The following is a 14,118-nucleotide window of genomic DNA, read 5'->3' as shown; positions in this document are numbered from 1 at the left end:
CAAATAGGGAGAAGGGGGCAAACTTGGCCGAAGGTCATTGTGGGCACACCTAATGCATTGTAACACTAACACACATATACGATAGCCGTGTTATCATACGCGTCCGTTTGGCATCCGACACGACTTCAGCTGGTTTGTTATTTGAGCAAACCATACATACCCCCTTTACATACACATGCAAACAAATATGCTTAGACGCAACTCAAATAGAGGACAGAGTGGCACTGCTTGAATGACTTGTAGATGCTCATACAAGCAAAATGTCCGTGCTGCTAAGTAAAGAAAAACTGTTCCTTCATTATTTTACGTAATTACATATACAGGTCCGATGTGGTAGCTTTCGGAGAACTTGTTTGTTGCTTTCTTCGCAGAACTCCAAACAGATTCGCCCCCAGTCACTGCTACTAGTTGCCTGAGACCGGTAGCGGGCAGTGGGGGCCGGGGTCGGCTGTAATAGCCGTGTTGTTTTCTCATCAGAGTCACCCCATGACTACTGCTTAGCATGAACACACATAATAACGTCACAATCTTCTAGAATCCTGTACGGGTATTGTGAACGAGCGTATACTATATGTATATATAGCCATACAGCAGAAGTACTTCTGCTGCGCCGGCACCTCCGATCATGCAACATTATGAACTTTTTGCGTAAGCCATGGACTGGTTACTACCGGTTAGTTGCACTGTGGAGCCAGTGTCTCGTTCAATTGCTGCGCACGCGCAGAAGCTGTAAGTTTAACCTCGAAAACATGCTAAGAAATGCCCTCTAGGGCTGCTTGCACAAGTCTTTTCGACGCTTTGTGCGCACGCAGCGCATAATCAGCGATTGAACTTTGTTAGCTGGTAATGATTGCCGTATAGTTAACTATATTGCAACATCTTTATAGATATAAAAAAAAAAAGTGGAGAGAAGGCAACGATAGCAAACTGACTGGTACTGCACTTTTTTCCCCCTCAGCATTGGAGATAAACGATTTTGCTCAGCTTTCAATGACGATATAGGCCTCTATGAGTAAAATCCGGCTCTGAGATCAACCGAAAATTATTTGTCAACAATGAGACAAATGATTCTCAATTAAAATATGCCTTAGTTCGTTTAAATCAGCCCCAAATATATAATGAACGCGCTTTAGACACCTATTTCTGGGATGTTTCTCTGTGTAGCTGCTACGATGAGGGGCGCTTGCGTTAGCTATAGATGTACTTGACATCGCTAACTTGAACAAGGCACCTCAACACTACTAAGAGAAGCCATGCGAGTCTTAGGACAACAAGGACATACAGAATTATTAATTCGCTGCAAAAGTATACGATGCGCTCGAACTGACTCATCGTCTGTTCAGCCTACTGCGCAAGACAGCGGCTTGGAACAAATCCTTTTCCAAGAGCTCCTGCCGATAACGCTGTGCTTCGGATCGTGTGTTCCGTTTGTCCACATCTCTGCTTGTGCTGACCATGCGGCAATACTCGACAGTGGTACGAATGCAAAGAGCGGCCCGGGCTGTTAGGATTCGTTGGTCGGTAGACGAGTCACTCGCTCGTCGCTGACGAAGAAATGAGGTCTCCGCTTCCTCTCTTTCCGTTCCCTATATTGCTCTGTCTTGCGATAACAACCGTTGATCGATTTAGGCGTAGAGCACACGAATTTTCGGTTCCACCGTAACCAGCGTACAACCTTGCCACTACTGAAGCTACCTATCGCTGCTGTATGATGAATACAGTGTAACCTATGGCGTGACTGCAGCATACCTCACTCTAACGTTGTCCTTATCGTTATGATGTATAGCATGCTGCGGTCGTAAGGAGTCGTGCGCACGTTTTGTTTTCCCCTCTGACGTATGTGCATGTATTTGGCTAGGCGATTGTGATACTGATAATTAGGTGGATGAAGAAACAAACGGGGACCCAAGGAAACATCGGCAGAAGCAGCGGCTGCTATAAGGCGTGCTACGACAGCGCCCCACCGAACGGACCCGACAGTGCCCTGCTGCCTGGCGCGGCAAGCGCTGGGCTTCCCCGGAAGTATTCTCTGTTGCATGAAGGGAGAGGACAGTCGACGACGCGCTCGCCACCGTTACCTTCTCCTCGTCTGGATGACGTCTAACTCGTTTTGTTTACACTCTCGATAGCAACAGGAGAACCCACGTTGCCTGCCCCGCCGCCGCTGTCGCCACCTCTCAACTTGATACTACTGGCAATTGTCACACTGGCTTTGCTTTTGCTATTGGTTCCTACATATAATGATTATTATCGAAGTTTCTGAAACCCCCGAGCAGCAATCAGCGCATTGAATGAATAGGATCTACTCTGCCATTCTTTGATCTCGGCGGTATAACAGAGGTTGACGTCATCTGACGTTGTCGTCATCCGCGCAACTCAGCTTACCGACAAAATAGGCATCCGTCGGACGACAGCATTGTTCTTTTGTACGACTTTTCAACCGCTGGCCAGTATAATTCAGAGGGCCTATGGAGACGTCAGGGAAACGTCACGAGCTGTTTCGTTGAACATCTTGCCTTTCAATCATTACCTTTTGCCCATGTCGACCATAAGATAGACAGAGGGATAGACGAAAGAATAAACGTCTCAGGATATACAAATGGAATGATCCAGGGCCATTCCCTGAATTACGCGGCAGAATATCTGCAGTTTTCTTGGGAAGGAGGACGAGCGCACTGTCGCTGTGTAAGCAGTGTCGCTTTTTCATGCTCTTTGTGGAACTCCGTCATCTGAAGCAGCTGGGCTTCCCCATAGAGCCACTTCGAGCCCTTTCCCTTTCTCGCGCGACGTTACGGGCAACGTAATCGTCGTTTCCAGGAAAAAAAAGTAGACCATTGGCCGGAGAGGGTGGACTTCAAGGGGAGAGACAGAACAAGCACCATTTGCTTGTGAAGCCATGTGGAGAAAGCTGTGCTGCCTAGCCGGAAGGAGGATACAGGGGGGCTGGCAAGATAAGGGGAAACGGACTACTGCTAGGGCGTACGTCAACGAATATCTTAATTTCTTGTTGAAACGCATACATCCATGAATCCGTTATTTTTCTCGTATACAAACGAGTACACGTTAGACCTTTATACTAAAACTAACTAGATTTACGGGTCTTCCTCTTGACGCCGAGAAAGTTTTCCCATTGAAATCAATAAAGGTTTGCTGAGCAATAAAACTTCTAGCTAATTGGTAAGGATTTTACGTGGCATCGGTAAGGCTTTCATAGCAAAAGTGAACGAAATTAACCAACTGGTACTTTTGCTGGTTAATCCGTAATAGACCTCGAACATCTGAGCTGTACCTGAATTGAATCTCTATTTGGCTAAAAAGTTCACATTTAGATACCACCATGACAGCAAAAAAAATCCTATCAATCTAGATAAAACAGAAACTAGAACAATTGTCGCTGCCAACTCCAGTTCATCACATCTCACCACCTCAAAATATAAACAATGGTGTCTCCATCAATCATACATTTTGTCTGATTTACCTGTAGTTTACCTGTATTTAAAATCTATTTATATATTTTATACCTATTATTTTGTTGCTAACTCAGCTCGTGTTGTGGCCTGTTCCCTACGAGGAAAGGAAATCCTTGTGTCTAAAGAGTTCAGTTATTATCAATTTGTTTTTCATTATTGTCTGCATATAATAACTCAGGCCAAACTTTATGCTCTGTCCGGTGCTTTCCTGAAAATGATAAACAATATACAGCGTCGTCCTTTCAAACTGGCTGGCAAATGGCTAATAGATCTGTTCTTAAAATGTGCTTGTAGCAAACACGTATGCTCTGTGCTTAGGTCTGTGTGTTTGTCCTTGTCTAGGTGTGCTTGGTCATAAGAAGTTGGCGCGTTAGAACCGGCGACAACATTGCGTCTCCTGTGTTTCTGATGTGTGCGCTTTCCCATGGAGGCAGCAGCAGCAGCAGCATCGTCGCTCAATGACAACTGCTGACACTGGCGTGAGTAGATGACGCTGGCTGCGGTGGCAGTAATGATGGGGCTTATGATGTCCGTGGCGGGGCCCTGAAGGACCTGGTTGCGTCAGTGGACCGCCGCACACCAGTGGCGCTGGTAACGGTGATGGTGGCGTTAGTAGCCATGAGCTGGAGGCCTTGTTCCGGTCCCAACCATGACCCTGAAGGACTTCCCGTCACACAGACCGCCGGCCGATAGACCGACCGACCAACACACATAGACGCCTCAGCATCGCCGCGATGACAGCTTCGTCGTCAGGCGTAGCAATGATGGACGTTTCAGCTGCAGGCCGCATCAGAAGTATTCGCTTTGAATTATAATTGCCAAGCAACTGATGTGTGCTAGTTCGTCGGCTCGCTCTCACACAAATGCTATATCGGGAGACGAAGAGTCTGTCTGCTATATAGCCTCGCCTACCTCGGATAATTCACCAGCAGAAGCAATTGCGAGCAGCGACCGCGCGATTGAATCAGCCAAACGGCATCGTCGGAGCAATAGCGATAGCAGTAGCGACAACAGTCAACCGATATAACCGCCGCTTCGATTGATAGGGTTGAACTGTGCGGTGTTATATGATATTAAATGAACAGACAGATGTGGCCTGCACACAGAAAAAACGACAAACGGACGTACAGCAAGAAAGGCACCCCAAGACATTACGTTTGCTAGCTAATAGCAGGAGCAGCCACATCGCGTTCACTTGGCTACGATGCAAGGCCTCAGACTGCGCGACGCTGCTTCTTCTGCAGTACCATGCTAGCCCTATTACTATAGTAGCAACAACTTTGACAATATCTGCCTGGCGCTCCTTCTCATAGCGATTGTAGTCAAAGATGTAGCTTCCTTAGGGGTTCTGTAGCGCCAAGCCTTACTCGTCGTAGTTGTCGTCACCGCCGCCTATAATGTAGCAGTTCTGCTAGATGGGGCCAAGGCCGTTCTTACCTTTAGCTACTTACTAGAATATAGCAGCTCTTGCGAGAAACGTAATGCCCGATGACGGTAGCGGCAACAGCAGCTGCATTGTAGGCTACTGCTGTTCGTGCCGCCGCTGCTGTTATCAACAGCTATAGCAAGTACTATTTTTGCTAGGATAGATGTATTATCAGTACGACTACGTCTAGTTTTCTGCAAATCTCAAGACACAGGAAAGCTGCGAGCGGCATCACGCACCGACACGCTGATAGCACGCACACAAAACACAAACCACTAGCCGTGAATGACAGGCAAGCGAACTAACGGATCTTCGTGCCGAGGCCACTCGCAATAACGCTTGTAGATCTGACAATTCGAACCGCAGTTGACTCCGGCGCAGCTGTTGCCGGTAGAGCCAGAAGCAATCGAGTAGAAGCGATTTGAAGTGTGGCATCGGAACAATGAGGTGAACGGTTATAAGGCTCTTTTGTGCGGTGTTCGTATGAGACACACCTTAGAGCGAATGGCGACAGCTTCAAAAACAGAACTACAATGAAGTTACAGATGGAGAACGTTACTGGGTTGACGATAGCTTCGTTTGTGATAAGTTCCCTCGTCCATTCATTGTTTGGTTGGCTAGCTCGAGTAATTCTTTTTCCTAATATGACGTATGAATTTAGCGTACGTGTTTGACCGTGCAGTACTTCATTGTCAGTACACCAGCTGATAAACCAAGGCCGATGGACGTCTGATGTCATGCATAGGTGGAAGATTGGTTTTTTACATGAGGAAGACAGATTGACTAGCCGCATCAATGACGTGGAAAGAGTAATTGTTACCGCATTTGTTTTCATCATGGTGCATCATGAGCATTGTTGATATGCCTTAGATGGAAACAGAACAAAAAAAAATAGACAAGCTAATTTTACCAATTGCCCGCTTTTTATAAACAGTTCACACAGAACGCCATACGGGTGAGTGGGCAACGACAAATGCCACTGGGCATTGAGACAAGCAATGCTGAGCAATCGGTCCAACGAGACGCTTAAATAGGTTGTTGATGCCACTTCCGCGTTTGCGCACAGGAATTAGGCAGTCGTAGTGTATCTTGTTCCCCATGTTCCTTAAAGCTATCATAGAACTCAAGCACACGCTGTTTCATGTATAGCCTGTTGGAGACAACTGTACAGACTACGACGTAAAACAGATTTCATTTTTTCTCTGTAGACGTTACGCATCTTCACAGGTTTATGCAGCAGTTTAAAATATGGTAAATCAATTTCGGAGTGAGGGGAGCGAGAATCGATGGGCACTCTTACTAGAGGTCCCCTGTACAATTCATCGTGATACGTATAGATTCAGTTAAATTCTGAAAAACCGAAGTTTTTCTAGTTTGGCCCTTGTCCAGGTAAAGCTACCGCAGGTGATGTTGGTGGCAAAGACACCTGCTGTTTATATCCTGCAGTTCGCGTTTTCCTGTCTCATTCCGTTTCATGACGTTGTCCGCCCTCCTTGATATCTGTAGATGCCCTATGCCGACGCTGCTTTCTTTGCTACGCTGCCGGATGCTCCCAGGCCACATGCATCTACTAAGCCACTTGCCACAGTATGCCATGCCATTAATGGTGGCAGACAAAATGGCGAGGCAGAAAGAGCTGTAGTATGTGCGACAGTAAGCATGCGCTGGCCTAGCTAGTGTTGGTAGCTGGGGGCTGCCAAACGGAACAAAACTTCTTTCAGCAACAGTGTTCGGTGCCATTGAACAGCGACATCAAAAAAGTCACATACACGAATAGAAACGTAGACGCAATAAGTCAAACATTAAAGACGACAGATCGCTTTAGGACAGTCTCAGACATTTTTGTATCAGTAGCGCTGTTCGCTTACCAATAGGACACGAAAAGAGCTTTTTCTTTCTGGGCCCAAAAACAAATACGCAAAAAACAACGCTTTCCCGGCAATTGGCACTGATTGAAAAGCAGTTTTAGGATTTCTACTAGCGACAGTGTTGGCGGCGACACTCGACGTTATTCGTTGCTACGACGGCAAACTTATGTATATAACATATACAACAAACGGGCTGTCTAGACATCCGGAAAACACAATTGAATCTTTGGTAAACTGTTGGACCGCCCTGCACGCACCGTTATTCCTACGGTAGTTTTTGAGCGTTCCCGCCCCAGCAGCCGAAGAGGGGCAGCCCAGTTTCGTTCAGTTCAGTCTGCTTCTCGGTTCCGCCAAGCGCGTTCCTTTCAGTTCTGTTCAGTTCAGTGGTCGTGGGCAGCTTGAGGGCAGGCTATCTTCTCAATAGCGTCATAAATGTTTCTTTACACTTTCTGAAGATGATGACGACGTGCACATAGTCACAACGGCGGTAGTAGCGAGCTGACTCGCCTGTGATTGCGTTTAATTGCAATGGTTTTGACTGGACGTCGTTCCCCTCTTACCGGCTGCTGCGTGCTATCATCATAGTATGTATCTATCTACGTGCGTGTCTCTATGTGTGTGCGTCTCTGTGCGTGTGCTTGCAAGGTTCACAGCGCTATAGCGATCACGTAGCCCTGCTGTTTGTTAGCTTTGCTTGAGCTACATATGGTTGCGTGTATGGCGTTGGACTGTCAGCGAATGAGCGAGCTGCGCGCCATAGTTGTGGCAGCGGCTCTGTCGGGCAAAAGAACATCGACCAGTCTGCTGCGCTCGGTCTTGCGTTGCGCCACCGCTTTAGTGGGTCACTGGAGCGCCAAGTGGGTCAGAGTAGCCGAACAGCCGGGAGCAGCGACGGGAGCAGATTTCTGTTCAAGCTCTCCACCGACTCGTCGAGACGCTATGACGGTAACGACGACGAAAGAGACGATGCTGAACAACAACAACAACAACGGTGACGAGGACGACGACGTACAGCTAAACGTCTCTACGTAAAAATCAAACCCACAGTCTTCACTGATGTTAATATTGCCGTTAACGGGTCGTCCATGCTACTGCTGAGGCTTATTAGAAAGGGTAGGATCTGCTACAGTTTTCGAAGCGTCGAATAACGAAAGAATGCAATGGAAACGGTACGCGCGCCTATGAAAAAGATCGGACCATGGCAGGGGAGAAAAATAGCACCGAAAGAGGAAAAAGGCACTGATAAGGATAATGAAGAAACAGTAGCGGATTAACGGTGTTTGACAACAGCCACATTGGCGTAGTTATGCTTTTATTGCAAAGTAATTGTATTAGAAACACAAATAGTTCTAGTGGTCGTCGCATCATGGTTTTCGTGGATATTAAACTAACACCGAGGACGATATCGGAAAGGGGGAACGCGACTGCAGCAACAGCCGAGCGTGAGGAATTTGTCCGGAATCAGGCTTTCCCGGGCCTAGTACTGCTGCCGCCGTTCGGTTCTAATACGATCCGCCGAGCTTGCGCAACGAGGGCAGGTAGCGACACAACGAATTGTTAATTCTTTTTTGCCCGTTTTCTATTCGGGTTTCGATTCTTCACTAATACCGCCGACTGGGTCCAACAAAAAAGAGTCAAAAGATCTGTTCGCGTTCGCTTTTTCTATTTTCGATGTTCTATTGTATTATGTTATAAAGCGGCTACCGTCTAGTTGGCATTCAAAGGATAAAAAAAAGACGAAATATAACAAAGTGAACATAAAAAAAGTGCAAAACGTGTGTCAATCCCTTTAGTTGGTGCAAATTTCTTTAATCCTTCGTAGATGTATGCATAAATATACGATATATATATATATATATATTGCTATCCGTTAGCAAGTCATCGTCAAAAAATACTAAACCGGGGCTGACTTAAAGATAATGTTTAGGAATATATTTACTCATATCGGGATCGTGCACGGTCCACCACTGACTAATACGGTAATTATCTAAATATACGACGATAGAATAAAACGATCAATTTAGCTCTGGCTAATTTTAATTTATATGTACAGCTTTGTTGTAATTGTCAATTACGGAAGATATCCTGTACATATGGCTGTTGGGCTAGTATTTTCATCGATCTTCAATTCTAGGTACTTTATCACTAATTGATCTTTTTTTCATTCTTCTTTTTTCAAGTAAGTTACTCTGCTAGTTCACAATAGTGGTTCAGCAAGTTCTTGTGTCGGTATCGTTCGATGTAACGATTTGCATTTTAACCAGCGTCTCGACACGTCGACGTAAGCGAACCAAATTAAAATATCAGACAATAAAAGCCGACATCAAGTTTATTGTGTAACATGTCTGTTCTTGCGATACTTTCCTGTGGTAAGCCTCTACGGCTCTGCTTGCCTGGAACTTCGGTCTATGGTACACACAAATTGTGCCATAGGAATCCGTCCATATCTATAACTAGACCACCATATGGAAGTATCGAAGACAAGCAGGCACTAGAACATTATGGCGCACAACGACGATGTGCGTCACCATTTACGAGATATTATTCGTAAAGAAAGGCTCCAAGCTAAAAATTACCACATGCAGACGCAGGCGTCTTATACTTTTCTCTCCCCCGCACCTTTCTTTCTTTCTTTCTTTCAGTTGTAGAATTTTCCAGATGCTTGTCCAGCGAGCGAAAGCCAAATGTGTCAGGTACTGAGAGGCCATTTTTTTTTAATATCAATTTTTTGTAGTTTAAAAATTCACAGCTTTTTCCTTGCCTCACGGTCTCCTACGATATTCATCCCCTCTTCTGGCTGACAACATTTGGCGACAGCGGGCAAAAAGGAAAGAAAATGGAGGCTTTCAGGGCAGACATCGTATGGCTCTTGTGGCAGATCCCCATTCAACACAGTCCATAGCCAGCTGCGAGCAGATGGGCTTATACGCAGAACAAGCGGCTGGCGCAAGCCATCGTAATACGGCGAGAAGTGACCAAGCAATGAAGCACCTAAATAAAATAATCAAACCAGCAGAGTCATTGATACAACCTGTGGACCAGGGTAATCTAGCCGAAAAGCGCAGATCAAAATGAAGCAGCAATATATAGCTACCTATATACCTATCCGTTATCCCGTATCGGCCTTACCACTGGGACGGGCAGTCAGTCAATTAGTCAGTCAGGAATGCCTACTAGCTGCGTTCTTGTATAGATGCTGTGGCTATCTCGCCATCGATCATATACCAGCCTCGCTCGTGTGTACGGATATTTCTTACGTAACGTCGCCACGCCAGCACAGCCATTGGCCGAAGCACCGTTTGTACACCGCTGTGTTTGGAAGAACACGAAACCGCAATGGCTGTTGCGTTCTGATGCGGTCACGCTGCTCTTTAACGTTTTCGAAAATCATGGGGTAGCATCAGCCGTGACGGCAGTAGCTGCAGCCCTCTAAACGCGTCCCTATATGCAATCCAAGCATTGCAAGATATTCGTAGAAAACCAACAGCAACTAGAGCCGTTGTCACCAGAAGAAAAGGAAGAACAAATGAGGGGCAAGCAAGGGGGCGATGTTTGCCTTTATCATCATTGTATGATCGTCTACCGCTTGTTAATGCTTTGGGGAAAAAGTGCAAACTGTCACCTATGCGAAGGGAGAACAAGAACGTAATAGTATTAATAGCTAATCATCATTTATATAATTTTCGATGATAACCGGTGGACTGTGTGCAATGTGCAGCATATGCTATATGTAATATTCAAGAGAATACGTGATAGGTGCTCCAGTGGAGTGTTAGATCCGTATTAGTTTCAACATTTAATATGGTCAACACAGCATTGACAGCTTCTGATTAGAGAGGGTCAATGTTATTGAATGAACAGGATGTTCTACCGAGCTACAAAGTCTAATCATGGCTCCGCACAGCTAAGAAGAGCGCGCGTCGATTCAAAACACAGAGGAAAAAATGATCTGAATAGTCAATGCGGGTTACGTATCTGTTCGTCATCGAATTATCTATACCTTTATACATGCACTGCGCTGTCGAACAGAACGAACGTGGTCCGAGAGAACTAACTGGAATATGGCGTTATCGTTGGGCAAAACAGTGCATTATATATTATACATGTAGCAATTTACCTATTTTGAAATTAGTGTTTCTACTGCGATTATTGCAGCTTGGCTACGACTGAAGTAGGTACTGTTGCTTCGGCGAATACACGAAGCCCCTCTTTTTCCTTCAAATTCCACAGGTTACAGATGTGCCCCCAATACGAAAACACGCCGCTAGACATTACTCAGCAGGGTGCCTAAGTCCGTGCTATATTTGAACTAGATAATGTAATAATAACACCATTATAGTGCTCTATCGCTCTGCTCTGATTTTGATCTGCGGCAGGTAACTTGTTACTAGGCTACATTGCGTTTTAGAACCGCTAAATACAGCAGCTAGAAAAAAAAAAGTCAAGACGGCCAAATGTGGCGCATTGGAGTTTTATAAATTTATGCTGCTACTAAAGAGAAAACTATTCTTTATTGCATTAGTAAAACACATAAGTTACGTTAACTGTGATAATATTAAATTAGCTAAATGAGCAGTTTAAAAAACAACTATATCTATGGATACGTTGAAGCCGATTACCGCTACTGGGTTAAGACTAGGGTGTGCGGGGTAAACAGGCCTAGATAAACATATCCTAAAGTGTACCTTAACTGTTTAGACGTCCGGATGTTATGCAACAGCCACAAAAAAGTGCTATCACATAATATATTATTTCGCATACAGCTGTAGCCTCAAGACATCCAATACGCTGTGTGTGTTTGCTTAGCAGGTTATGCGTGTAAGTGAATGCCTTTGAACACTGCTAATAGCTGAACGGTCAAAGACTTTGTTAGTATTAACCCGTATTAGGCCAGCCACTAGGCACGGGCGTGTCGGGAGGAAAGGTTGCGGATCATTTCTTACGACTCAGTCACTCTTACAACGACAATCACTTAGGAAGCGTTTTACCGCCTGAGGCCTAAGTGTACTTGCCCTTCTGTCCAAAATCCGTATGATGCATATATTCCCATATCCGTGTATGTAGTATGAGACTGGTTAGTTGTCAGCCCTTCAAAAAACGAGCCAAAATGTCTGTATGATCTAACTACACTCGGCCAGCTTGATACTCCTCTGGGAAACTCTTCTCCGTTCCGACTAAGCGAGAGTCTGATGAGGTCAACTGCTCTATCTATGGTCAATATTTCCATCAACGAGACCAACGAACGAGGCCGGAACGAGGCTGGAAAACTTTGCTGTACACGAACAAACATGCTACGCCTATGGCTACGTCTGCTTTTGCTGCCATTATGATGTTCTAGTGTCTAGTATTGTAGCTAGAGCTATATTTCTTCGAGAGCTTTGCTTCTTTTTGCCGACGTAAAAAAGACGGTTAAAATTACCCAACGGGCTCCGCCCCGGTTCGCATGTCTCCCTTGGGCCACTGGCGCTTGTTGTCCATGTCCACTTTTTCCTGTTGTTTCTCAGTCAGATAGTGCTCTTGAGGTCACCACTCCGCTCACGGTCACGTGGGTGGGAGGCCCCACTGCACCAACGAGAATATCGGCCTGCCAGCTATGCACTGTTAATACTATCTAACCAGGGGGCGAGAGCAGCTCTCTTTCTCTCGTTTTCCTCGACCCTGTCGCTATCCTAACCACGACAGCAGTGCGCTAGCGCGTTGGTCAACCCCACAATGTTCTACCCATCTTTATTTTCGCCAGCAGGGTCAAACGACGGCCCAAAGAGTTGACAGTGTTAATCTCAGTCTGTGTGTAGCATGTGCATTGTGATCGTCGTCGTCGTCGTCGTCATTGTCAGAGTCATTATCGCAAGAAAATGAAAGCATTCCGTCTTTTCTTCCTTGTTCCTTGCCTCCGAAACAGGTTTCTGTGACTTGGGCTGGTGGGTTATAGCGTAGCGCTGAAGTACCGCTTGAATACTTGTATTCTACTAACAGATTAGTGCTATTCTACGATACTGAAGGTGTTTAGGGGGTGTTAGATGATGTCGATTGTATTACACATGGCCAGAAACTAACTCTAAAGTTCTAACCTTTCATCGACGCTATTTTAGTTATACGATGTGGGCCTTGAGTAACGGGCTTTCGTGATTAGCAGAGTCGCTCGTTGTAGGGCAATCGGAGGCGAAACAGCAGCAGCAGTCGCCATCACGCCTACAGATACATCACTTACTACTGCAGGAGTTTCGTTGGTGACTTGACAATATGGTAGTGCATCTGTGCGACGCACTGGGACCCTCTGCCCGGTCCAGAGCTTTATATCGGTTGATGCTAAACTGTTTGTGCGCAGTAGTATTGCCCAGTAGATTCTGTTGATCGAATATCTTGCTGGACGGTAACTATACTGTAATAACGACGGTAAAGTAACGTACGTGTGGCAAATGAAAAAGAAACTTACTCTTTCACACTTTCTATGTTGTTAATCCCACAGACCGCTGGGCACTTCTGTACAACAAACGGCCATTTTCATTTAGCGCACGATAGATAACTGCCGATACAGGCAGCGCATAGATACGGCACCACGCAGACAACCCGTTGAACAGCAACAATTTTTTGTTGACTGGAGACATTATCTATCGCCTAGCAGAATGGATCGTTTGGCGTCGTAGTGCAGTAGTACCAGTATGATCGAAGATGAGCCTAGCTTATAGAGAAATTAGGCACACGCGCCCACACACACACACACACAAATATAAAAACACTTATAAAAATACCGACGAACAAACATTTTAGTAATTTATCGAAAACTGACGCAGACGGAAAATTGTACAGATACATTGTAATGGTGCGTACTGGTAATATTTTCCAACAAAATAATGATTAGTAAATGGGCGGTGCCACGGCATCGTTTACTACTTCGATGCCCTGTTCAATGCGCATGGTATACACATCTAGATTTATACCGAGGTATTTGTCACGTAGGTTATGCCCGACGTTGTATCAGTCTACTGATGAATGACTAATAGCTAATGCTGATATTACCCATCTTGTTGTTGATTGAGTCCTCTCGAAGAGTAGAGGAATAGGCTTCATTGAGCTAGTTAGTTTGGCACTGATTAATCTGTCTAATCATCGTCGTCATTATGAGTTCGGTCACTTCAGTAAGCAATAACTAGCGATAACAAGAGAGAAGAAAAACGGGAAAACAGAAACCGCTGACGATCTCAAATGTATGCTCTAGCTGACGGCAAATCCTGTCGACCGTGTAATGTTGAAACCTAGTCGCGTGTAAATATGGACGAAATCAGCACTCTATGCAGTATGGGTAGCGTAGCTTGTGTGACATGCTGCGTAAATTAGAGGAACGATAAATACT

The 14,118-nt window shown here is 45.4% G+C and overlaps 1 protein-coding gene and 1 long non-coding RNA gene across 2 annotated transcripts in view; one reads left to right on the top strand and one right to left on the bottom strand.

Annotated features, from left to right (window-relative positions):
* LOC111266594 (ribosomal protein S6 kinase alpha-5) overlaps positions 1-14,118 on the top strand; it is a 90,714-nt gene that overhangs the window by 14,148 nt on the left and 62,448 nt on the right. The gene's annotated exons all lie outside the window — the stretch shown is intronic.
* Positions 8,035-13,452, bottom strand: LOC111266596 (uncharacterized). Its single transcript, XR_002684173.2, has 2 exons — positions 12,836-13,452; positions 8,035-9,755 (listed from the first exon to the last, which is right to left on the bottom strand). It is a non-coding gene; the product is annotated as an uncharacterized LOC111266596 (long non-coding RNA).

Source organism: Varroa jacobsoni, unplaced genomic scaffold, assembly GCF_002532875.2.
Source record: "Varroa jacobsoni isolate VJ856 unplaced genomic scaffold, vjacob_1.0 scaffold_1101, whole genome shotgun sequence".
NCBI classification, from domain to species: Eukaryota; Metazoa; Arthropoda; class Arachnida; order Mesostigmata; family Varroidae; genus Varroa; species Varroa jacobsoni.
The sequence above is the reverse complement of the archived record's forward strand: the minus strand, read 5'-3'. Positions and strand labels throughout refer to the sequence as shown.